Source organism: Musca domestica, unplaced genomic scaffold, assembly GCF_030504385.1.
Source record: "Musca domestica strain aabys unplaced genomic scaffold, Musca_domestica.polishedcontigs.V.1.1 22, whole genome shotgun sequence".
NCBI classification, from domain to species: Eukaryota; Metazoa; Arthropoda; class Insecta; order Diptera; family Muscidae; genus Musca; species Musca domestica.
In genome coordinates this window covers 1,000,885-1,026,914 of record NW_026712262.1, presented here as the reverse complement: position 1 = coordinate 1,026,914, position 26,030 = coordinate 1,000,885, and the positions used below count along the sequence as shown (strand labels likewise).

Sequence of the window (26,030 nt, the reverse complement as noted above, 5' to 3'; positions counted from 1 at the left end):
CCTTCTGATACCGCATCCTCCAAGGTTTACAACTTTCAATACTTTGATCTGTCATAACTTCCGAAAGAAGTCAGCGATTCTTTAAATCTTGCTACATCCAAATATTTCTCTTAACCACAAACCAGAGATGAATCTGAAATTTATCGGAATTTATGATTTCGCATAAAATTGGATATACATGTTCGATATTCTTGTAATATTGCCCATATCAATATTTTTATCTGTATTAGATAAAAATGGAATACTTCGCGCACACATTTTCTAAAAAATATCACAAATCTCATATAAAGAGAAGGAAGTAACCAATATAGTTTTTTGTAGTACGAATTTTTGACAGGTCTCAACCCATACTATTTAGATCTTAAGCACTATCCGACTTGTACGAAATTATACGATTTTAACACTTTTCGTATGAGTATAGTATGCATTTCCAAAACCATCTCCTTATATCAAGCCTATTTCTCAGACTTCAAACTCACATCAAAGTTCAACGTTTAACCTCTAACAGTTCATATAATTCCGAATGGTGCCAAATTTAGTGCATTTTCGTACTTTTGCTACACGTATTGTTTGAATTTTGAAAAACGCTTTAGTTTGTCTATCGAAGAAAACTCTCACTCAAAATTTCAGATTTTCCGCTCTATCCTTCCGCAGATACTAAAATTATTACTATTTAGTACTTTTCGTACTTTTTAGTATGTATTTCCAAATCTCCCGCCATGCATCAACATAACCACACAATAGGTGCTCCAAATTCCAAATTTTACAGATTCAACTTAGTCCCTTACCTAAATTCCAAATTTAGTACCATTTAGTACATACCCGAATCCTACATTTCAACACTAAAATTTCAGGAATCCAGCCCAATTGGTTCATACAAATCCAAATTGTACCAATATTGATATACATAAGTATGAATTTCCAAAACTTTCTACACACCATAAACCTATACTCCACGTGTCTAAAACTTCCTCCATACCTCAATCATGCAATCACATAGAAGTTTTATTTCCAAATTTTAGAATACCACCTCTATTGGTTCACCACATTTTCAATTTGTACTAAATGAAGTACCGTTAAATACACATAAGTACCAATTTCCCCTACAACTTGCATCCTACAATCCAACAGAAATCTTATTTCCCAATTTAAGGGTTCCAGCCCTATCGGTTCACCAAAATACACATTGTACCAAATTTAATACCATTAAGTATACATAAGTACGAATTTCATAAAACTTCCTACATACGCCAATCTTTACTCCTTATCATAATTTCAAATTTCAAGATTCCAGTTACTACCATTTCGTACATAAAGGTACGAATTTCCAAATTTACCTACATACCTCAGTCTTTCAAATTTCAGCATTCGGGGTCTATCGGTTCACCAAAATCGCAATTGTACCAAAATTTAGTACCACCTAGTATATTTCATGCACTTAAACACAAATTTCGAAAACTACATCCATATACAAATCCTACACTCCGCCAATAAAGTAAGTTTCAAATTTCAGGATTCCAGCCACATCCGTTCCTCCAAAATCAATATGTTCGAAAATGTCCTACTCCTCAACCTTTATTCCCATTTCACATTTCAAGTTCGAAAGTTCAAGTGATGTGATCGAAATGGAATCAACTGTAATACGTTCTAAAAACTCCTTTGTATATCTATACCTTATCAGTGACCCTAATTCTACAGTAAATCGCCGTCCCCTAACGACTAAAGCAACCCTTCTCGGAAGTCTTGCACATCAATATCCCAACTACCTGTATCGAAACCCCCAATTACCTCCAAATCGACAACATCCCAAAAGTCGACGTCACTAAGACCAATAAGTTAGTTATTCTTGATAACCTTCAACCCGTTGACAACCGACGACCCAAAAGTTCTCGATTGACTTTAAATCGTCAATATTCCCGAACGCCAGCATCAACCGAACTTAAACATTGTAATTCCTGATCTTCCGCACCAATCAACATCTGGCGATCATTCACAGGTTCAAGATTTCTTCAAATCTTCAAAATTTCCGAACGCCAAAAACAAATAGTATTGAAAAATTTATGAGAACGGATCCTATTGAAATAGGAGATAATCTGTCCAAATTTTAATATTTGTAATTCCATATGTATTTTCGTCCGATTTCAATATTAGCCAAAATAGGATAAATTTAGGTGCATACGATCGAATTCAGCCTAGAAGCATGCATTTCAAATCGATGCAGATTAAGCTATAGCTTCCATATATATGTTTCAATAGATTTGATAATTAAGTCCACCACAGCCGTAATATGCGCTTTTTAACAACGATTTCGTGACAAGATTTCAAGGTCAGTTTAAATTTGGATATATACTTTTACTATATATACCTTTAGTATAGCATCCGCTATAGTATGGGGGGTATATTAAGTGTGTCATTCCGTTTATAACACATCGAAATAAAATCTTTAGACCCCACAAAGTATATATATTCTTGATCAGCACAAAATTGTATGTCTTCTAGTGAACTCACTCTAGGCCTATTCTGTAACTAACAACTTTACTAATTATTTATTTTATTTTTTTTTTAATAACAACAGAAATTTATTTTTTTTTTCAGCGATAAAAGTTACAGAATAGTCCAACAGATATATGTTAGGAATGCAGAACTTTTGGTTTTGAAAGTGGGCCATATAGGTCCACGTTTTAGTATAGCCCCTAATATAGCTGTACCGAAAATGTTAAGGTACTTTGGCTGTTTTAGTCACAATTTTGTTCCGAATTGGCTGTAAATTGGCAGCATGTGTTCCTATTATGTAAGAAACATCCTTGTAGAGAACTGTCAAAATAGATCTATGTTTTGGAACTGTATAACTCTACCTCCCTATGATTTTAGCGAAATTTTCCACGGAAATAGTTTCCAATTTCTTATTTGTATATCGTAATGGCAATATAACGGTGAAGCCCTATATTTGGTATTTTTATGATTAACCAGTATTTTTGAAAATTCCTTTCAAAATTTAAACCGCTCTAAGACATAACAGTCATAGTTTGTAAGATCATCTTCACAAAATTTCCCAATATGATAGTTTATTTGTTGCAGGTAGCTCACATAAATAAATATGGTGTGGTAGGGTATAGCAAGATCGGGACCACCCCACTGTTATCCTTTCTTTGCAAGTTTTAAATTATTTATTTACTGCAACACAATTGTATCGTTTTGTACTTCACACAAGCAATTTATTCATAATAAGCATACGGGCAAAAGATAACAAGTATACCAATGCAGGACAGGCAGTACCTTTACCTCCCCCACATTCTTTCCCTGTAATCGATTGTAACTTATTGAGCACAAATGCCATTTAGACACACACACATACCCCAGCAATGTTAATTTCAATCAACCTATCTGGATTATATAGATATATGTGTCAGTATGTCGTTTCCATAGACTACAAGCCATGTATTTTGTGTCGGACTATGAATATCCGAATAGAGGTAAACACCTTTGCACACACACACATAGCTCTAGACAAAATGCATTTCCAATCAGCAATGGAATGCTTTTAGAAAAATTAAATCCGCCCTCCCCAACTCGCCCATATCGAAGGATTGCATTTGCGAAATGAACTCTTCCCTAAATAGGCATTTGAAATTTTGCCACGGCCTCAAATAATTGGAAAGGTAGATTACTACACACATGCATAGATACAGGTGTAAGTTTAAATAGCCAGACCACTTTCTCCCACACCCACCTTGCAGTTGCATTAAAATTGTAATGCAAAATTTAATATTTTTACAACAAATATTTGATAATTACTTCCAGCAAATATTTGTCTCTTTTTGGCTGCCAAAAAAATAGAGTTGGCTTTCAGATTGGTTAGGAGGGTGCGATTTCCCTTGGTCTTTTGTAAATTTCTAATAAAATTCACATTAGTGTAATTAGTGCCAAGCGGACTTTAATGTCATAATTAGTGTGAAAGAGAAATTACATTAAAAAATTATAATACGGCAATAAATGCCAGCTTGCCGGGCTGCCTGTTGCTTGCTCATGCTCCGCAACATTTAGGTATATCGGAGGTTTTACATCTTTACTCATTCCACCCCCTCTTGGCAAGCACAAAATTTACTTGGCTACTGTAAAATGTGGCCCACTCACACTTACAACAAAATAAATATTTGATACTCTGTTGCTGTTGCATTTGCTACAGTTACTGCTGCTGATGTTGCTGCTGCTGACGTAGCGTTAATTACACGCACACCATGCCATCCCGTTGGGGGATGTTTTTCGAAAATGTGTAGGTGGGGAGCCATTCAGCTGAATGTGTTTTAATTTAAATCTCTTGTGCAGCATAATTTTGGAAGAAATTTATTTTTAAATTCTTTGGTAATTATGATGGTAATTGCGATGATTTAAGAGTAAATTTTTTCAATTGCAGAGCAATAGACTCTATTTTTGATACACGTACTTCTACCAAAACTTATGAAGAGGATGGTTGTGAATTATTATGGAAATGGCAGCAATAATCTTGGTCTATGAGTTTGTCAGTATTTATAATGCGCGCTCAGGATGTTACTTTTAGGAAGTTTAGTATTGAAAATGAAATGGTCCAAACTAGCATAAACTTCCAACTGTCGGTCTACTTTTCGGTTTTTAAAGGTTTGAAATTTCCATGCACATCAGCTAAAATATTTAATGTAAGTCCACATGGCCGTTATATAAACAGTAGATTCGAAATTTGGATATTTTGAAAAATTAGGCCAGCTACTACCCAAATTTTATGTTTTTATGTGTTTGTTTCTCTTTCGAGACGAGCTTAATGATCTGATATTTGCAGTGAAAAGGAATGCCAGATATACCTATCACACACTCACCACTATGCGAGGAGTTTCGCCGTTGGTTAAGCTTGTTTAATATTTTTATTGTTTTTATTTTTTTGGTTTCTCAGTTGGTAATTTAACTCATTGAATGAAATGTTCTATGTAGGTTCGCCTAATTACAGCCGTCATAAAAATCAGTACCCAGTCCATAAAGGGTTCTACCATTTGAGACAGATTATTGCCTACATATGTCCACGTTTTGCTATAGCCCCTTGTTTCGATACCTCCTGATATAGTTTAAAATTCGGTATGTAGAGTTTGCAATGGTTCTGTCTTACCTTTTACCTTTTAGACTCCACAAAGTATATAGATATTCTTGATCAGGATAAAATTCTTTGGCGATTTGGCGATGTCTGTCTATCCGTCTGTCCGGAAAATCTAGGCAGATGTATTTTCGAGCTCTGTAAGATATCTGGTACCACATATCATTATTGTCGAATACATATTACGAATGTGGGTGAAACATACATATGGGAACTTTGCTGAACATGCTTCTAGGCTGAATTCGGCCGGATGTATAAATATATAATGAAACAACTGCAACCAATTTCACACTGCTCACATTTCTAAACCACTGCTGTCATTCTAAACCACTTCGACAGCTGTTGAAATTATTCCAGTGACCGCTCATTATATTGTTTACAAGCGAACAAAAGCATTTTAGTGAGAATTTTCCAGAAAAAAAGTTATTCGTGATAGTGTGATTTCTTTATATTTGGCTGAAAAACCACAAGTGGCTAAAGGTGAATAAATCTTTTGAGTTTTGTACCATCGCTCGTTACCGTGAAACTGGTAGCGTACCCCGACGTCAAGGAAGTGGACGGAAGAAAACAGCAATATCAGCAGAAATGGTTCGGAATGTAAAGAAGCGACTTGATCCAAACCCGCGTCGCAGTGACCGATAAATGGCTCGCTAGCTGAACATATTGCAATATTCCATTCGGCAAATATTGAAAAATGAGCTCGGGATAAAGCCATTGAAATTCCAAAAAGTGCAAGAACTTACACCGCAATAGAAAGGAAATAGGCTCAAAAGAGGTGAACTGCCGAATTTGGTTTTCTCCGATGAGAAAACATTCGTTGTCCAGCAGTTTGTAAACAAACAAAATGATCGTGTTTACTTGCCAAAGAGGTTAGCTGAAAATGTGCACCTTCGGTTGGCCATTAGAACTCAGGCGCCGGCAATGGTGATGGAGTGGGTCGTCATAACAGCCGATGGTCACTCTCCGCTCGTATTAGTCGACTGTGGCATCAGAATTAATGCCGAATATTATCGCGAAAATATTCTGGAGGGTGTATTAAAGCCTTGGGCACGCAAACATATTGGCCGCAAACGTTGGGCATTCCAACTGGACACAGCACCATCGCACTCAGCACACGCCACCCAAGAATGGTAACAAAATGAGGTTCCTCGCTTCATTTCCAGCGCACAGTGGCCACCAAAATCTCCGGATACCAATCCGTTGGACTATTGTGTCTGGAGTATTTTGGAAAACACTAAAACTAAAAATGCCCAAGTGCCAATCATCTGAAGCAAGTGCTTCGCCGGGAATGGGCAAAAATACCGCAGAGCGAAATCCGGGCAGCGTGTGACGGTTTCATTGGCAGTTTTAAGGCCATAGTTCGTGCCAAAGGTAACCATTTCGAACAAATTTAAACTTATTCTAAAATTTGATTATATTTCACCCTATATTAATGTTTAGCGAAAGGGTTAGCGCAGAAACAACAAGCACCGGTGCCTTCATCCATCTTGAAAACGGACGTGAAAATGGCAACACCATCCAGAAAAGGTTCACCGCCAGTCCTTGAACTGGGATGTTCCAACAAATTGTTATTTTCAGGATTCGTGTCCTAAACATAAAAGGTGCCATCCTCCAGCTTTCTGTAGTCTCAGCGTACTTCTTGCTGCATGAAACTGAATTAAAGATATCCAGTGACTAAAAATTTAACATCACATTCAATGCAAATTGAGGAGTGCTCCAGTTGTCAGTAAGAACGCGGTTCTCTGCAATGTGGCTGATTTGGAACGAGCGTCCTAGACTCAATCTCATGCTACCAGACGAAGTAACCATAGGTCATAACTGGGCATACCACTGTGATATAAATCCCGTTTTGAGTTGTAGTCTGAGCGCCCTACGTTTCTCGATGTTCCTGGAGCAGGATCGTACCAAGGCATTTGGAACTTAGAGAATCATACATTGTAAATACATTAGATCTGAAATAGTTGGAAGAAATCTACCACGTATCAGCACCACAACGTCATCGGCATATGCGACTGCCTTTATTCGAATTTGATCACAGTGAGGCGACGTCTCACCCATGCTGGTTGTCCCTCAGCTGACAGTTTTCCTAATGGAATCCCCTCTTGAATCTTGAATTGATTATCCCACTTTTCAATAAATCCATTCAATTGGGTTAAAAGAAATACATTGTGGATTTACTCCAGCTTCACATTGATGTAAGCCCTCTTCTTCATCGGGGAAAGCTGTCAATATTAAGTTGGAGTTTCCCATTTTTATTATACCCTCCACCATACTATGGAGGGTATATTAACTTTGCATTCCGTTTGTAACTCCTCGAAATACTCATATCAGACCCAACAAAGTATATATATTCTTGATCAGCGAAAAATTCTAAGTCGATTTAGCGATGTCCGTCTGTCTGTCTGTCTGTCTGTCTGTCTGTCCGTCTGTCTGTCCGTCTGTCTGTCTGTCCGTCTGTCTGTTGTAATCACGCTATCTTTCGAATGAATTGAGATAGATGGCTAAAATATTGCACACATGTTTATTTTTCCAGTAGGCAGGTTAAGTTCGTAAATGGGCCATGTAGGTCCACGTTTTCATATAGCCCCCATATAACGGTACCTCCCTATATTCGATATTTTGATGATTTTAGCGATATTATTCACGGGAATTGTTTCAAATTTGGTATTTGAAGTTCAAAATGGATACTACACCCTAAGACGGAAAATTGTCTGTGCAGATCCACGTCCTCGTATAGCCCCGATATAACGGTACCTCCCGATATTCGATTTTTCGATGATTGTAGCGTCATTATTCACGGGAATTGTTTCAAATTTGGTATTTGAAGTTCAAAATGGATACTACACCTTAAGACAGAAAATTGTCTGTGCAGGTCCACGTCTTCATATAGCCCCCATATAACGGTACCTCCCTATATTCGGTATTTTGATGATTTTAGCGACATTATTCACCGGAATTGTTTCAAAATTGGTATTTGAAGTTCGTTATAGGAACTACAGTCTGTGACAGAAAATTGTCTGTGCGGGTCCAGGTCTTCGTATAGGCCCCATATATCAGTACCTCCCTATATTCGGTATTTTGACGATTTTAGGTACAATACCCACTGAAGTTGTTTGAGATGTGGTATTTGAAGTTCGTAATAGATGCTACAGCCTGTGACAGAAAATTGTCTATGCTGGTCCAGGTCTTCGCACAGCTCCAATATAACGGCACCTCCTTATATACGATATTTTGATGATTTTAGCTACATTATTCGCCGTTTATTTCAAGTTTCGAATTTGCTTAATGGCTTATGACAAACAATACCTATGTATGTCCACGTCGTATAGACCCCAATATAACGGCTATATTCGGTATTTTTAAAATTTTAACAGAATTTTTTAAGGATTTTATTTTTTAAAAATTTCCAAATTCGTTGAAAATGGTGGAGGGTATTAAAAGTTCGGCCCGGCCGAACTTACTGCTTTTTAACTTGTTTTTCAACGTATCCGACAACTTCAAGTAATGCAGTCGCCACTGACTTATCTTTGACAGAAGTGTACTGCGAATATCCAGGACCAGTAATCTTTCTAAGGTCTTCGTCAGAAAGACAATTTTTGAATATAGTTATACAATTGTGTCAATCCAGTCCATAGTTCAGTACACCGGTTCCTAAATGTATGATTGATTTCATAAATGTCATATATTTCATATCACTCATACGCAGAGTTTACATGTTTCCGATGAGCTGAAAACGTATACGTAATAAAATTTCGAAAGCGTCCATTCCTCTCTCATGATAAAAAATCTTCACTCATAACCTAGTTCACTTTTGCCTCAGTTTTGACGTTGCCTTCAATTCCTGCTGGCAGTGACTTCAGCAGTTCCTCATTTTTAATACCTCTAAAAGCACACACAGACAAAGCAAATTATTTACTTTGCCAAAACTAATTGTTTTCTTAACAGCAATCTACCATCCCGCAGGCATAATTAAGATCAGTCTTAGTTTCTGACACACACAAAAAAATATATACTACCCAACATAAAAATAAAACCTACATTTTTGGTAACAGCTTCTTTTTTTGTCATCTTCACATGAGTCATGGTGGTATTCCGTGGTGGTGTTGATGGGGACTGTGGTAATCATTAATCATGGTATATTAAAACAGCACTGGCATCGATATACAAATATTCATGTGTGTTTACACATACACACACACACTTATGTACATGTAATTAAAAAATTCCTTAAGATTTTAATTAGTTTTTGGTAGACACGTGTTGGGTCTTTTACCGGAACGTACGGAACACACATAGATAGTTGGGTAGTTTTGGTAAAATGTTATGAAAAAGGAAACATTTTATTAAAAATACTATTGAAGTTAAACTGTTTTAAAATTTCCATTTTTCACATTTCACTAAAAATTGTGTTTTGGCCGCTTAATATTATACTTTTAGACTTGGAATCTTGAAATTGTCAATATGGATCACCATATATGCGAGGCATCAGAGTAATCGTAGCTTTTTGGAAATTTATACTAAAATGTTATAATATTGTACAAAATATCGTAATGTAAAAACTCAAAGCTTGATATCTGATTTGACAATGCTGCACAAGACAAAACCCAGCACACATTTTCTATGAAATTCGATTTCTAAAAATTTCGGAATCCAAAATTCTTAATTTTTAGTTTTAGAATTTTTTTATTTATGGTGTAAAATAAGATTTTAGATGGGGGTTTTGGAATTAAGTACTACCCATTATACTGTTAGTGCTACAATTCTAAAAATTTCAATAATGTTTTGTCTGACATTTTGCGAAACTAAATATAAAAAGTTTCATATTTTCGATTCTAAATAGAGTATCAATAGTACGGAATGCGACGAAGTTCAGCAAGAATTCTAAAGTTCTGAAAATCATACTAAAAGGTTGCGAAATGTTCGAAAAACCACAAAATTTTACAACACTATTAGAGGAATGTAATATGAAGAGAATTTTTTGGACATATATAAAGAAAGAGCTAGAGAAAAGTTTTTCAATACCCATAACGCATAAAATTCAGAAAGTTGCAAATGATGACAACGAGACCGCCTCAAATGGTCCCTTAGTACAATTTTGGCATTCTCTTTCTAACATATTGGCCGGTATGTCACGAATAAATACTTCAATGATGCCTTCGAATGCGTCAATTGAAGCAGGCTCGTATGTTTAAACATGAGCTTTAACATAGCCTCACCAAAAACAGTCTATCCGTTAAAAACGGCCAATTGACCGGTTCCGAACGTAAAATAAAGTGTTTACCGAATCCATAGCATCGTGAGGTATGTGGCACCGCCTTGTTTCTGCTGATGTTGCTGTTTTCTTCTGTCCACTTCCTTGACGTCGGGCTCCAGCATCACGGTACCCACCGATGGTACGAAACACAAAAGATTTATTCAACTTTTTTTGCTGGAGTGCTCTAACGATAGCCACTTGTGGTTTTCTAGCCAAATATAAAGAAATCACACTATCAGGCTTGAATTCCATCACGCTTGGAAACAATATAATTAGCTGTCACTGGAATAATTTTAACAGCTGTCGGACGAGTGGCTTGGAAATGACAGCAGTCGGAAGTTGGTTGCAGTTTTTTCATCTCACCCTGTAAGGCCATCTGCCCAGTAATTTCGAAAAGAAGAAAAATAAGTTCCCTTCTATCAGTTAGCAGGTCTGACGTAATAATCGCGAAAGACATCCTAAATTATCACTGTCGTACCATATATCTGACCTCAAAATGGGTTAACTGTGTTCCTTACCACTGTAGATTACGTGGAGATGAAGAAGAGGTAGTGATATTTGCACATGCCCCATGTTATCAAACAAGAGACATGGGTTATTTGTTAGGTTGTAGATAAAAAATCTAATGTTCTTCTCATACAAAGATCCTGTCATCATCTACAACTTTGCTAAAAGCATTCTCCGGCTAGGCAGACCATCATGCTAACTTCGCTCCTCTCCATAAACTCTTTCTTCTCCTTCTCTTTCCTACATCTCTCCCATCATTATCAAATTTCAAATTCGCCATTCCCTTGCGCCAAAGGTATTCGAGTGAAGTAGCTGCTAACTCTGGTGTAGCTATGCTTCTTTGAACCATACGCAACCTTTGGTTTGATCTGTGTTACAAGGAGTATTTTATATAAATTCATACTGATATTTTGACATTTTGTATTGGGGTCACTTTTATGTAAGGCTTGGTGATTTAAGGCTTGATTTTTGGAATTTCGTACTATAAAGGTACTTCACCCAAATTCCCAACAAGAACGTATATATGTTAGGATAATTTGGACCTTTGCAGGATTGGACTAATTGCTGGCTACTAGGATAAAGACAGTAGATCGTAAGCTCTCCAAGTGGAGTGGTTGTCAAAGAAGGCAACTTTGCGTCCTTTTACCAAACTTATATTCTGGCTACCTTTAACTATAAATATCGTCGTTAAATGTCATGCATCATACCTCAACGCTTAGTTACATTATAAAAGTTTTAGGTAATTGCCATGAATATAACTCCTCCAATGATTCACATAAATAATATTATTCAAATCCCTCTCCCATGAATATGCATAGCTTGCCTTTTAATGTCCTGATTGTGGCAATTAAGAGACAATTGTATGTTCAATTTGTAGTCATTCAATTCGAAGTTCGATGACTGCAAATTTGCTAAAATTTTGTTCTCCTACTTATTTAGGGATCAAATTTAGCAGAAGTTTGCCAACTCCACACATACCCACTTACATATACACATATGTACTCCTATATGCATGCCATTGTAATGGGCTTGGTTCGAAATTCTATTTGTCTTTTATAGAAATTCCAAACATTTGTTATTCTTTCCAAAACAAAAAAAAAAAATGAAACTGAGAAACAAAAAACTTTTCCATTTTCAAAACGAAAGCAACAAAAAGTAATTCTAAAAAAATGTTGAAACTTTTTCAAGTATTTGCAACACACACGCCCCCTTGGCGACCATCGAATATTAAGGCTTTGATTCGAAAAAGAGAAAAACAAAACTGTTGCCAGCATTAGAAGACGACAACCAACAACAAGGCAGTCAAATTGACAGAGACGTCATTGACAACGACAGTTGAGTAAATCAGTTGCTGTTTTTGTTGCAAACAGTTTTAGCAACGATTATGTCAAAAATGTTACGACAGTGTAGTACAATGGAGGTTGGTCGGAGGGTCGCAGAATCTAACGACGACGAAGAAGAAGTTTTGAAAAGAAATCGAAAAAAAATCCATCTTTTGTAGTTAGTCTCAGTTTTTTATTGTCAAACAAAGCAATGGAGAAAGAACTCATAAAACACGCCAGACAAAAACAAAGTTTTTATTCTCTTTGAATTGCTTAAGCCTCCGGTTAGATTTGCTTAATTAAATGGAAATGGAAAAAGTCAAATATGGACAGAGAAAGAGAGATAGGGAAAGACAGAGGGAATATGAAGAGAAAGGAAGAGTCACAGTAAAGGGAGCAACTCCACTAGGTGACCGAATTTTAATAATTTATACTTTTATTCTTCCTCTGAGGCTAATAACGCTTTTCAATTGATGCCCGGGAAGGGTATTTTCTGTTATGGATGTAAACATTAATATATATATAAATTTATAACAAGTAAAAAACCAGTAAAGAAAGTCCTAAAGTCGGGCGGGGCCGACTTTTTGATACCCTACACCACTTTGCTAATGTAGTAGAGCTCCACATAACACTTAAAAGTTTTTATGGGAGAATTCAATCATACACGCTATGATTATAATAAAAATTTTAAATTCAAAGGTCTAAATATGCCGAAGCATTTGTATCTTTTAAATTCGGACTTGTATTGCCTATTTGGTACAAAATTAATTTGAAATCAGAAAAATATGTATATGTAAGCTACATCCAAATCTGAACCGAACTCGATAAAATTTAGCAAAAGTATTTCTGAGCTGTATTTGATATATTTCCCTGAATATCGTTGTTACGGAGTGCATATTACGGTTGTGGGTAACAAATATAACAAATCGGACGAATTATATATATATATAAAAGCTATAGCTATGTCTGAACCGATCTTCACCAAATTTGACATACTAGCTTCCAGACTCAATTCGGTCGTAAGTGCCAAATTCCATCCCATTTGGACCAATATTAGACGTTTGGTGCACAATAAAAGGTAAATCGGACGAAGTTATATATGGGAGCTATATCCAAATCTGAACCGATCTCGATAAAATTTAGAAAATGTATTTCTGAGCTGTATTTGATATATTTCCCCAAATATTGTTGTTGCAGAGTGCATATTACGGCGGCGGTGGACAAAAATAACAATTCGGATGAACAATATATATGGTAGCTATAGCTATATCTGAACCGATTTCGATCGAATTTGGCATACATATTTTCAGCCCTAATTTTGGTGTATATGCAAAATTCCATACAATTTAGGCTGATATTACACGTTTGGTGCACAATAAAAGGCAAATCGGACGAAGATATAGATGGGAGCTATATCTAAATTTTGACCGATTATCTCCAATTTCAATAGGGTTCGTCCTTGGGCCAAACAAATGATCTGTGCAAAATTTCATCTGGATCGGGCAATAAATGCGACCTGTACCTTGTTTACAAAAATACATGGACAGACGGACGGACGGACATGCATAAAGCGACTCAGAATGTGATTCTATGCAGATCATCAAAAGGAACTATGGGTCTATCTCGTTTCCTTCTGCCTGTTACAAACAAATGCACAAAGACATAATACCCTGACCACCATGTGGTGTAGGGTATAAACAGCTAAGTTCGACAGGGACGAACTTTTTGTACCCTCCACCATTTGGAAGAACTTAAAAAAAAATCCTAAAAAAATCGTCGGACCTTGTGTGAAAACTGTTATATGGGGGCTATACAAAGGGGTGGTCCTTCATAAGTTATTTGTGTCATAGGCTGTAGTAAATGTTACGAATGTGGAATTATTTAGAGAATTCACTTCTGGGGGTTAAAGTACTCAGAAGGAACCCCTTGTGTGGATTTTAAGACAATTTCATTAAAAAATTTGGCTGAAATCATCAAAATACCGAATATCGGGGGTACCGTCATATGGGGGCTATACGATATCGTGGACCTATATAGACAATTCTTTTCTAGGGGATAAAGTACGCACAAGGAACTTCTTGTGAGTATTTATAGACAATTCCATTCCATTAAAAATGTGGCTAAAATCACAAAACACCGAAAATCGAGGGATACCGTTATATTGGAGCTATACAATATCGTGGATCGATATAGCTCATCTTTAAACGGAACCTGCCAGCAGACAAAAGACAGATCTGTGCAAAAATTTAGCTTCCTATCTTAATTCGTTTTGACTGTAGTGTGATTACAAAAGACGGACGGACAGGGCTAAATGGTTACAGAATTTTACGCGAATCAAGAATATGCAGGGTAAGATAAAAAACTGCAACAAAGTCAAACGCCATAATTTTTACATTTTTTTAAATTTTATTGAATAAAAGCAAAAAATGTCGGAAATAGCATCAAATTTTAGAATAAGTATGGATTTGTTCGAATTGGTCACTTTAAGCGCGAATTATGGCCTTCAAATGGCCAATGAAACCGTCACACGCTGCCCGAATGTTGCTCTGCGGTATTTTGGCCCATTCCCGGCGAAGCACTTGCTAGAGGTGATCGACACTCTCGTATTTTTTAGAATCAACCTTGCTCTCCAATATACTCTGGAAATGAGGCGAGGAACCTCATTTTGTGAACATTCTTGGGTGGCGCGTGCTGAGTACGATGGTGCTGAGTCCTGTTGTAATGTTTGCGTGCCCAAGGCTTTAATACACCCTCCAGAATATTTTCGCGATAATATTCGGCATGTATTCTGATGCCGCGGTCGATTAATACGAGCGGAGAGCGACCATCGGATTTTATGGCGGCCCACACCATCACCTTGGCTGGCGCTTGAGTTCTGGTGGCCAAACGAAGGTGCACATTTTCAGCGGACCTGTTTGGATCGTATTTACGATCATTTTGTTTACAAACTGCTGGACAACGAATTTTTTCTCATCGGAGATAACCAAATTCGGCAGTTCACCACTTTCGGCCAAGCGAAACAAAAGAGCTAAAGAGTTAGCTCTTTTATGTATATTTTCTTTCTTTTGTGGTGTAAGTTCTTGCACTTTTTGGAATTTCAATGGTTTTACCCGGAGCTCATTTTCCCATTTTTTCGAATGGAATATTGCGGTATGTTCAGCTCACGAGCCATTTTTCGGCCACTGCGACGCGGGTTTCGATCAAGTCACTTCTTTACTTTTCGAACCATTTGTGCTGATGTTTCTGTTTTCTTCCGTTCACTTACTTGACGTCAGTCTACGCTACCAGTATCACGTTAACGAGCGTTGGTACGAGACACAAAAGATTTATTCACATTTAAATGCTGGAGTGCTCTAACGACAGCCTCTTATGGTTTTCCAGCCAAATATAAAGAAATCACAATATCACGCTTTAATTCCATCATGAATAACTTTTTTTCTAGAAAATTCTCACCAAAATGCCTTTGCACGCTTGTAAACAATATATTGAGCTGTCATTGGAACAATTTTAACAGCTGTCGGAGGAGTGGCTTAGAAACGCCAGCAGGCTGAACATAAGCATTTCGAGGAGATACAAACAGAATGACAAAGTTAATATACCTAGGAGTCCATTCTCATTATGCTTTTAGCGGAGATGAAGTCATAGCTAGGCTCGGCAGAGCCTGTTTGGAGAATTTATATTCAGACTTAGACCAAGCCATCTTTCTTGCTGACATTTTCAAAATCTGCAATTCTAAAGACTTCGTCGTAGCCTTACACTCCTCCGAGTTGGTGGTATTTCCGGATCTGAAACCAATGCAGACTGTTTAGGTTCTGTCTCCTTCGGGGTCCCTTTTTCAGGTAAATAGGAGTTTTTCACAGTGGTCGCCTTTTTCGAGACCTCGTCAAATTTCATTGCTTCTCTGTAAGTGGGAATCTTGTTCATCAGAAGTTCCCGTAAATTTTCATCGGGATAGTCCTCTCGAACTTATTAACAAATTTTAGATTCGTTCTGATAAGCTGTAACTCTTTATGAGTGAGTTTGGCCGGATCCCCATTAACATAACGACTCCAGTAATTAATTGTTTGTCTCTCGCCTCTTGGGATTTGGCACTTTTGGCTACCTGATAATTTAGTGACACATCCATCTTTCCAGTGGAGGTGACGCTTTGATCTCCTTCTGGATCAAGCACCTCTTTCCTAGAGAGCAAGGGGTTATCGGTGTTGGACGATGATATAGAGATGGACCACCAGAACTTTTCCGCTCAGCAGACCCCGTAGGGTCAGCCATTGGTTGGAGGTCGTGACATTTGATTGTCTCTCTCCTCTTTGGATTTGGCACTTTTGGCTACCGGATAATTTAGTGACACCTCCTTCTATCTAGTGGAGGTGACGCTTTGATCTCCTTCTGGTTCAAGCGCCTCTTTCCTAGAGATCAAGGGCTTACTAGTGCTGAACGATGATGTAGAGATTGGCCACCGGAACTTTTCCGGTCAGCAGACCCCGTAGGGTCAGCCCTTGGTTGGAGGTCGGGACATGGATTACCATAGTACCCATATCCTCTTTCTCCTCTGTCAAGGGGGTCTCATAGAAATTAATATGAATGCTCTCCTGCCTTAGTGGTCCCATATTCACAATAATTTGGCAGATTGCCTGCTACTGTCTTGAAACACTCTCGTTAATCAAGTCATTGCATTCTCACCTCCCAAGTTTCCCGTCCATGTAGTTCTGCTTGAAGAAGCCGATGTATCACAATCGTTATTCATGTCACCCGCCATCAAAACATAACATACCTAGTCGCCCATAATCTCCATACAAATAAATTAATTTAATTAAATAAACAACTCCTCTGCCAACACAAATCCAGGTCTTAGAACGCTTCCAGCTAAGACAATTAAAACCAAATTATTATTATCCTTTCCTTCAGCTCATAAAACCCCAAACACATTTAAATGACCTCTGTTGAAATTGCAATTATAATCATACATACTCTGTCTTTCTTTCTGCCTCTGTCTCTTTCCAGGTAAATTTGATGCAGGTTATTATCAAAAGATTATATCCGGAATCCGAACAGTTCATTCATTACTCTTTCAAATTCACAAATGTAACACACAATTGGAGTGATTGCTAGAATAAATACTGGTAAGACCCTCCACAAAAGATAATGTCAAACAAATGTCCTTGTTAAAGGATAAGAGCAAATTGCACAAACACACAGACAAATCGTCCACATTCAATGGGGAGCGGCAGCATCTACTGTTATGGTCATTTCCTTTCCCCCATCGGCAATGGAATACGACAATATCAATATTAACCATATAAATTGTTCAAAAGGACATCACATTCACCAAATGCAAAGGACATTGTTGTTGGAGAAGTGCAACAGTGTCACTGGGTTCCTGAACATTTCAATTTGAGGTTACCGAGAAATGTTAGGCATTTACGTTTATTGATGACAATTCCCATTTGTTGAACCCCCTACCACCGCCTCCCCGCAAAAGGATTGTCATTTATATTTGATTTGATTTCCGAAAACTATGCAGGTGTTGTGACCCCAAAGAGGCAGTATTTGGTTTCTGGTTTAGATTTATTAAAAATTTGTGGTTAAGCTGTGAACAAGTTGGGGGGAATGTTTGGGAATGATAAGAATGCTCATTATTTTTTAATGGCATCATTTTGTTATGCATTATTTCAGGGACAATGGGAAAACGTTATCCTGAATGTAACATTTAAAAAATAATATTTGAAATTGAAAATAATATTTGAATGACTTATATAGGGGAAGCAGGCAAGAAGTTGAGATTCGTGTTATTTTATCATATCAATTATGGTCGTTCCGAAATGCCCAAGTGCACTTTTTAGCGGTTTTAGACCCTAGGTCTCTTTGGACCAAATCCGTTTCAGAACATTTAGAGTCGATCAAGCGATGTCCGTCCGTCCGTCTGTCTGGCTAGCAGGTGCACACGATAACTCTCGAAGGGAGTATCCGATTTGGTCCAAACTTGGTATATCTTAATATTTTTGTCAAACTTAGATCGAGTTCGGAGATGGGCAATATCGGTCCACTCCTCCATAAAAGTCCGACTGTCTTCACATTTCACATATCCCAATATTTATATTAACCCAAGGTCTGGTGTTAAAATGTAATATATCTGTCCACTCCTTTTTCATTTGAAGACAATCGGTCTCTTTCATCATCCAAGTCTGAGCTTCATGGATACTCAAAATTTTGATCCTTTGTGGGGGAGGTACCAGAAGGAGTGGACCGATATATCCCATCTTCACACCATATCATGAGTTAGTAGAAAAAATGGGACGTGTGTAATATGAAGAGAACCGGAGGTTTATTTTGGATTCTTTGCTCGTTTTGAAGTCTGAATAGAATCGGATGTTAATTTAGTGTTTTAAGAGCTTGGTGGAAAATTTCGATCTTTTGTGTGGGAGGTACTTGATGGAGTGGACCGATATTATCCATTTTTGCACCTGACCTAGACCTGTAGTAAATATCAGATTTGCAAAGTTGGAACAAAATCGGATTATCGGTTCTCTTTCTGTGCAGAATATATATATATATATATATATATATATATATATATATATATATATATATATATATATATATATATATATATATATATATATATATATATATATATATATATATACATATATATATATATATATATATATATATATATATATATATATATATATATATTCTGCACAGAAAGAGAACCGATAAGCCGATAAACCTACAGGTCTAGGTCAGGTGCAAAAATGGATAATATCGGTCCACTCCATCAAGTACCTCCCACACAAAAGATCGAAATTTTCCACCAAGCTCTTAAAACACTAAATTAACATCCGATTCTATTCAGACTTCAAAACGAGCAAAGAATCCAAAATAAACCTCCGGTTCTCTTCATATTACACACGTCCCATTTTTTCTACTAACTCATGATATGGTGTGAAGATGGGATATATCGGTCCACTCCTTCTGGTACCTCCCCCACAAAGGATCAAAATTTTGAGTATCCATGAAGCTCAGACTTGGATGATGAAAGAGACCGATTGTCTTCAAATGAAAAAATGTTTTTAACCCTTTGTACTGAGTACTTTTGCAGGGCAATTGAGAACTATAATATTGTGCGATAAATATCATTTTTGTCAATAATTACAGGGAAAATCCAGCAGACTATTAAAGTAGATCTAAAAATGGAAGACACTTGTATTGGCGTAGAGAAAACTCCAATAGCTAATAATTTCTGAAGGGCCTTGAGTGGGAGCAAAGTAAGGAATTTATTTTCATAAATTTGTATTACAAATTATAGCCAGTTCGCTGTGACTTAAAGTTTCACAATATATGGAGCTTTGTTATACCCTACAACACTGTTTTAGGGGGTATTATACGTTTGATTGGGCCAAAAATTATGTAACACCACGAAATATTGATTTCCCACATAGGAAAGTATGTATGGATCTTCCTATCTCGCCTAGCTGATTCGATCTAGCTATGTATGTCCGTCCGTCCGTCTGTCCATGTTAATTTGTAATCGCTCTACAGGTCGCAATTATGGCCCGATCTTTACAAAATTTAGAATGGAAGTAGCCCCAGAATAGAAGCCTATTGTTTTTGGAGATGATCGCATCATATTTAGGGGTTGAAATGGATCAAAAACTTTTTTGAAAATTTTCCTGATTTTGCAGTTGCTCTACAGTTCGCAATTATAGACCAATCGATGCCGAAGTTAGCATGGGACTAGAGCTTAGAGCTGGACAGAAGCTTTCCAATTTTAATTGATATCGGGTAATATTTAGTGGATGAGATAGATCATAACATTTGTGTTAAATAAATGTACAATTTTCCATTAAACCGCGAATATTTTTAATCCCGGCGAGATCACAAATAGACAAACAGGTCAATTCTGACCGTTACGTAGATGCCGATAGTAAATATTTGCGATATATATAGCGAAATATATACAATGTATATATACAAAGGAAGGGGATGTTAGCTAGAATGCTTATATCTCAAGAATGGCTGGACCGATTTTGACAAATTTTGTCAATTCTGAATTGGCATAAAAGAACGAAATCTAAAAAATCGAATAAAAAGATGCCAAAACGATGTTAATATAGATTTTCTAGTATTTTGTGACATTTTTTTATATTTTTTATCGCATGCGATCAATTTCAATAATATTGAAGTGTATATTTTGTAATATTTTTTCACCTTACAACACAGGTTGGGGTTATTATATGCAGATTGCAATTATAGTCCGATCCTCACGAAAATTTTCACAAGCGTAAGTTTAGGCTCAGAAGGGCTAGGCCTGTTGTTTTTTTTAAATATGTCCACAATATATTTAGGGGTTAAAATGGACCAACAACTAAAAATGTTCTTTTGCAGCCGTTATAAAGATCACAAATAAAAACAAAAGGACGCGAAATGAAGTTAGAGTTTAGAACAGCGGGTGGAATGGACCACTACTTTTGTGTGAAAAAATACCAACATTGTTTACAGCCGATATCCGAAATACACAAAAGGCGAACTTCTGGCTTTTTATGCTGATTTCGTTGATGAATATAGCCAAAGACAAGCAAATCATATAGATGAGTCTAAATTTGGAGATACAGAGGGGCCTCTTGTTTTTGGAGATGATCGCAAAATATTTAGGGGTTCAAATGAACCAAAAAACAGAAAAAAATTCCTGATCAAACAATTGAAGCTAATCGACATGCCTGAGAAGAGTGTTAAGGACAGGGAAGAATTCTAGCATTTTGGTTGTAAACCGGACCACAACAACTAACAGCACGGCGGAGTGCGTAAATATTGGGCAAATATCCCTGGTCAAAATACTAAGGGTAATATCTGGGCAGTGCTCCGTGGCATAATTTTAAACGCGAAATCTTCCAAAATGGATTTGGACATAACGGGGCTTCTAACATATTGTAGTGTTTTAGGGTGTCACATGGTCGGCCCCGCACGACATTTGTTTATTTGTTTTTTTTTTTTCTGTCTTTGTAAACTATGAATATATTTAACATATATCAGAGTGATCTTATTACCGAAATGCAAAATTCAAGCTCTTTTCCTACTCTATATACCATATTTAGTACCTAAGTATACATTTGCAAATCCTAAACTTGATACTGATACAAAAGTTGAAGACTTTACCTCTAAAAGCACACTTAATTCCAATTGACCATAATATCTAATGTAGTCCTGTAGTACTCCAGATCTATAGCTTCACCCAAATCCTAATTTTACCAAATTTAGTACACATGAGTACGAATTTTCAAAGCATCCTACATAACCCATCCCTACCCTCCAAGAGTAATCTGAGCTGTATTTGATATATTTCCCTGAATATTGTTGTTACAGAGTGCATATTACGGCTGCGGAGGACAAAAATAACAAATCGGATGAACAATATATATTGGAGCTATAGCTATATCTGAACCGATTTCGATCAAATTTGGCATACTTATTTTTATGCCTAATTTGGTTGTATGTGCAAAATTCCATACTATTCGGGCTGATATTACACGTTTGGTCCACATTAAAAGGTAAATCGGACGAAGATATATATGGGAGCTATATCCAAATCTGAACCGATCTCGATAAAATTTAGCAAATGTATTTCTGAGCTGTATTTGATATATTTCCCCAAATATTGTTGTTACAGAGTGCATATTACGGCTGCGGAGGACAAAAATAACAAATCGGATGAACAATATATATTGGAGCTATAGCTATATCTGAACCGATTTCGATCAAATTTGGCATACTTATTTTCAGGTCTAATTTGGTTGTATGTGCAAAATTCCATACTATTTGGGCTGATATTACACGTTTGGTGCACATGCATAAATCGACTCAGAATGTGATTCTATGCAGATCATCAAAAGGAACTATGGGTCTATCTCGTTTCCTTTTGCCTGTTACAAAAAAGTGCACAAAGACATAATACCCTGACCACCTTGTGGTGTAGGGTATAAAAATGTCCATAACTACCTACATCATACAATCCAATAGAATTTTTTTTTCCAAATTTGTAAATTCCAAATCTAGCGGTTCGTCAAAAGTTTAAATTGTATCAAATTTGATACCATTTAATACACACAGGTACGAATTTCCGGAACTAATTACATACCTCAGTTCTACAATGCAATAGTAATCTTATTTTCAATTTCAGCTCTATCGGTTCCTCCAAAATCAAATTGTCCCAAATTTAGTACAGTTTAGTACTACTCCAAAACGACCACATTACATCGACTCTATTTCTCAACCTTCAAATGTTTAGCTCTTACTGTTCACATGATACGAAATAGTGCCAAATATGGTACATTTTAGTACTTTTCCTACACTAATAGTGTAAATTTCCAAAAAACCCTTTGGTACATTCATCATTGGTGGCCTCATTCCAATTTCTACCTCTACTGGTTTTGCAAATACAAATATTTAGTACCCTTTAGTTCTTTTTATACCATTTTAGAATGAATTTCTTACGCGTTCGTACTAAGAGTGACCCTCACCCTAAATTTCAAGATTCTAGTTTCAGCCGTTTCGTCTGGACGTTGATGAATTATTAATTTATTAATACAGATATTATCTGAAATTTGTAATGAAAAGGAAAGCGAGAGGGATACAATTACATACTCACCACTATGCTAGGTGTTTCGCCGTCGGTCAAGTGGTTCATCAGGCATATTTGATGTGGATAATGGCTTACAAGGTCCGTTCTCTGGAAAGTAGTATTTATGTCGAAGTCATTACGATTAAGCATATGCGAATTTAACAGCAGAATTCAACCAAGTTATCTTCTTCTTTGTTAATGGCTTTGAACATTAAGACGGCAACTTCTTGTTGGTCCGATGTCCAGAGGTTCGCGGTTACTATCCCAGCCAGACTCAGCCTTGTTTTGCTGGGCTATGTTTTACGTTGTTAAGGCGAAGATCATATGTTAATGACTTTTCGTTTATTTCTCTTTCGAGATTAACTTAGTGATCTGAAATGTTTTGTGAAAAGAAAAACTGGGTGGACAATATTTTCCTATCATGAAAATACCTTATCTATACACCTTTACCTTTTTGGAAAATCTATATACAATTTGTTTTGCCTAAAATATATCTTTCATCACCCACTGTTCTCATCAGCAATCTCACATTTCTACTTGATGGCAATGCCATCATTTTTCGGTATTCAAAATTAAGGAACACTCACACACATTTCCAAATCAACAATGGATACTATTTTCTCACCTTTTGCCAGGTAAGTCTGGCAGATGGGTGGGTGGTTGGAGTACTTTAGAAACCCGAAAACCACATAATGATTGCATGGATCCATACTGGAATACTGATGCGTTATCTGACCAAATGTGGTCGTTGCTGGCTGGAGGTGAATGTAATGCCGGGTATGGTGGTGGGGTAGGGGGGAAACAAATATGTTTACTTCCTCCGTACCAAGAACACACGTGCAAAGTGGAAGAATTTCCTACACACGTGAGCGGATTGTGTACACGGTGTGTGTGTGTGTGTGGAAGGGGAAGTGTAAGGTGTTTATCTATTCTGCTACTATTACTAAGATATGGCAACAAATACATGCGTACACACATGCAGTATTAACATAACCAAGGATACATAGCAAACATACCTGTATAGATACATACATATACATATTCATTAATTTTAAGGCCATTGTTAAGGTTTTCTGCTGTCGTTTTGAAATGTTCTCCCTCCACACTCATGTTTTAGTTAAAATTTTTTCTCTCGCTCTCTTCGGTTCCTATGTTACACTTCACATTTTCGAACAAACAACAAACCAAATATTTGTTAGGTATGTATGTTTGAGGGGATGTAAGTGTGTGCGTGCGTGGTATTGAGCCGATGTTGGTTTTGTTTGCCTCAAATTGTGTTGATCTATGCATTTTAATGAAACTAAAGTGAAAAATACACACAGGTGAGATATTAGAATAATTTTACTTTCGCCGCTGGGGGGCAAAAAGTGGTGTTGTAGGCATTGTATTTATAGATGTGTTTACATTAGATTGATGGATGTGAACTATTCCCAAAACGTTACAAAGATTTTGCAACTACATGAGTTAAAAATAAAATTTTAACAAATTAGATTTTTACAAGGCATACTTATCAATGACATACTTACTTATGGGATACAAGATTTTTTTTTTTTTTGGAATTTAATAAAAAGTATATTGTTTTATTTGGGTGAGAATTTCGTTCTAGTATTAGAGTCAACTTTTAGTTGGTAAAATTAATAATTATTTTTAATTGTTCACGGAATTTAATTTAACACAAATTCCTAATTTTCATTTGCAAATTCTCAAAATTGATTCACATAATGGGACATATTTAAAGAATTTTCTTGGAAAACAACTAAAATCCACTTCCAATTTTGAAAAATCTTACTTCGAAATAACAAAAAGCTAAAACCAGTAAAGAAAGTCTTAAAGTCGGGCGGGGCCGACTTTATGATACCCTACACCACTTTGCCAAATTAGTAGAGCTCCGCATAACAATTAAAAGTTTTTATGGGAGAATTCAATCAATCACGCTATGATTATATTTATAATTTAAAGTTCAAAGGACTAAATATGCCGAAGCATTTGTATCTTTTAAATTCGGAACTGTATTGCCCATTTGGTGCACAATTAATTTGAAATCGGATAAAGATATATATGGGAGCTATATCCAAATCAGAACCGATCTCGATAAAATTTGGCAAAGATATTTCTTAGCCGTATTTGATATATTTCCCTGAATATCGTTGTTACGGAGTGCATATTACTCCTGTGGGTAACAAATATAACAAATCGGATTAAGAGTATATATGGGAGCTATAGCTATATCTGAACCGATCTTCACCAAATTTGACATACTAGCTTCTAGACTCAATTCGGTGCCAAATTTCATCCCACTTGGACAAATATTAGACGTTTGGTGCACAATCAAAAGTAAATCGGACGAAGTTATATATGGGAGCTATATTCAAATCTGAACCGATCTAGATAAAATTTACCAAATGTATTTCTGAGCTGTATTTGATATATTTCCCCAAATATTGTTGTTGCATAGTGCATATTACGGCTGCGGAGGACAAAAGTAACAAATCGGATGAACATTATATATGGGAGCTATAGCTATATCTGAACCGATTTCGATAAAATTTAGCATACTTATTTTCAGGCCTAATCTGGTTGTGTGTGCAAAATTCCATACTATTCGTGCTGATATTACACGTTTGGTGCACAATAAAAGGCAAATCGGACGAAGATATATGGTAGATAAGCTCCCATATATATCTTTTACCGATTATCTCCAATTTCAAAAGGGTTCGTCCTTGGGCTAAGCAAATGATTTGTGCAAAATTTCATCTGGATAGGGCAATAAATGCAAACTGTACTTTGTTTACAAAAATACATGGACAGACGGACGGACGGACATGCATAAATCGACTCAGAATGTGATTCTATGCAGATCATCAAAAGCAACTATGGGTCAACCTCGTTTCATTTTGCCTGTTACAAACAAATGCACAAAGACATAATACCCTGACCAACTTGTGGCGTAGGGTATAAAAAGCTAAAAAAGTATCAGCCGGTTTTGCCGACAAATTTATACCCTCAGCCAATGTTGGATTATTTAAATATATTTTGACTTCCGTAATGATTATTCAAATTTTTGACCCTCTAAAGAGTAGGTTCCAAAGGAATGGGCCAATATTATTCATTTCGTATCGGACCTAAATAATTATGATATGAGATGTGATGTGATAATTTTTAGAAAATGTTAAAATGTGTGTGGGGTACTAGATATAGTAATCCATTTTT

The 26,030-nt window shown here is 36.5% G+C and overlaps 1 protein-coding gene across 3 annotated transcripts in view; it reads left to right on the top strand.

The window, feature by feature from the left end:
* The window catches only part of LOC101899342 (probable serine/threonine-protein kinase DDB_G0282963), a 548,840-nt gene that overhangs the window by 220,158 nt on the left and 302,652 nt on the right, over nucleotides 1-26,030 (top strand). The window lies entirely within an intron of this gene.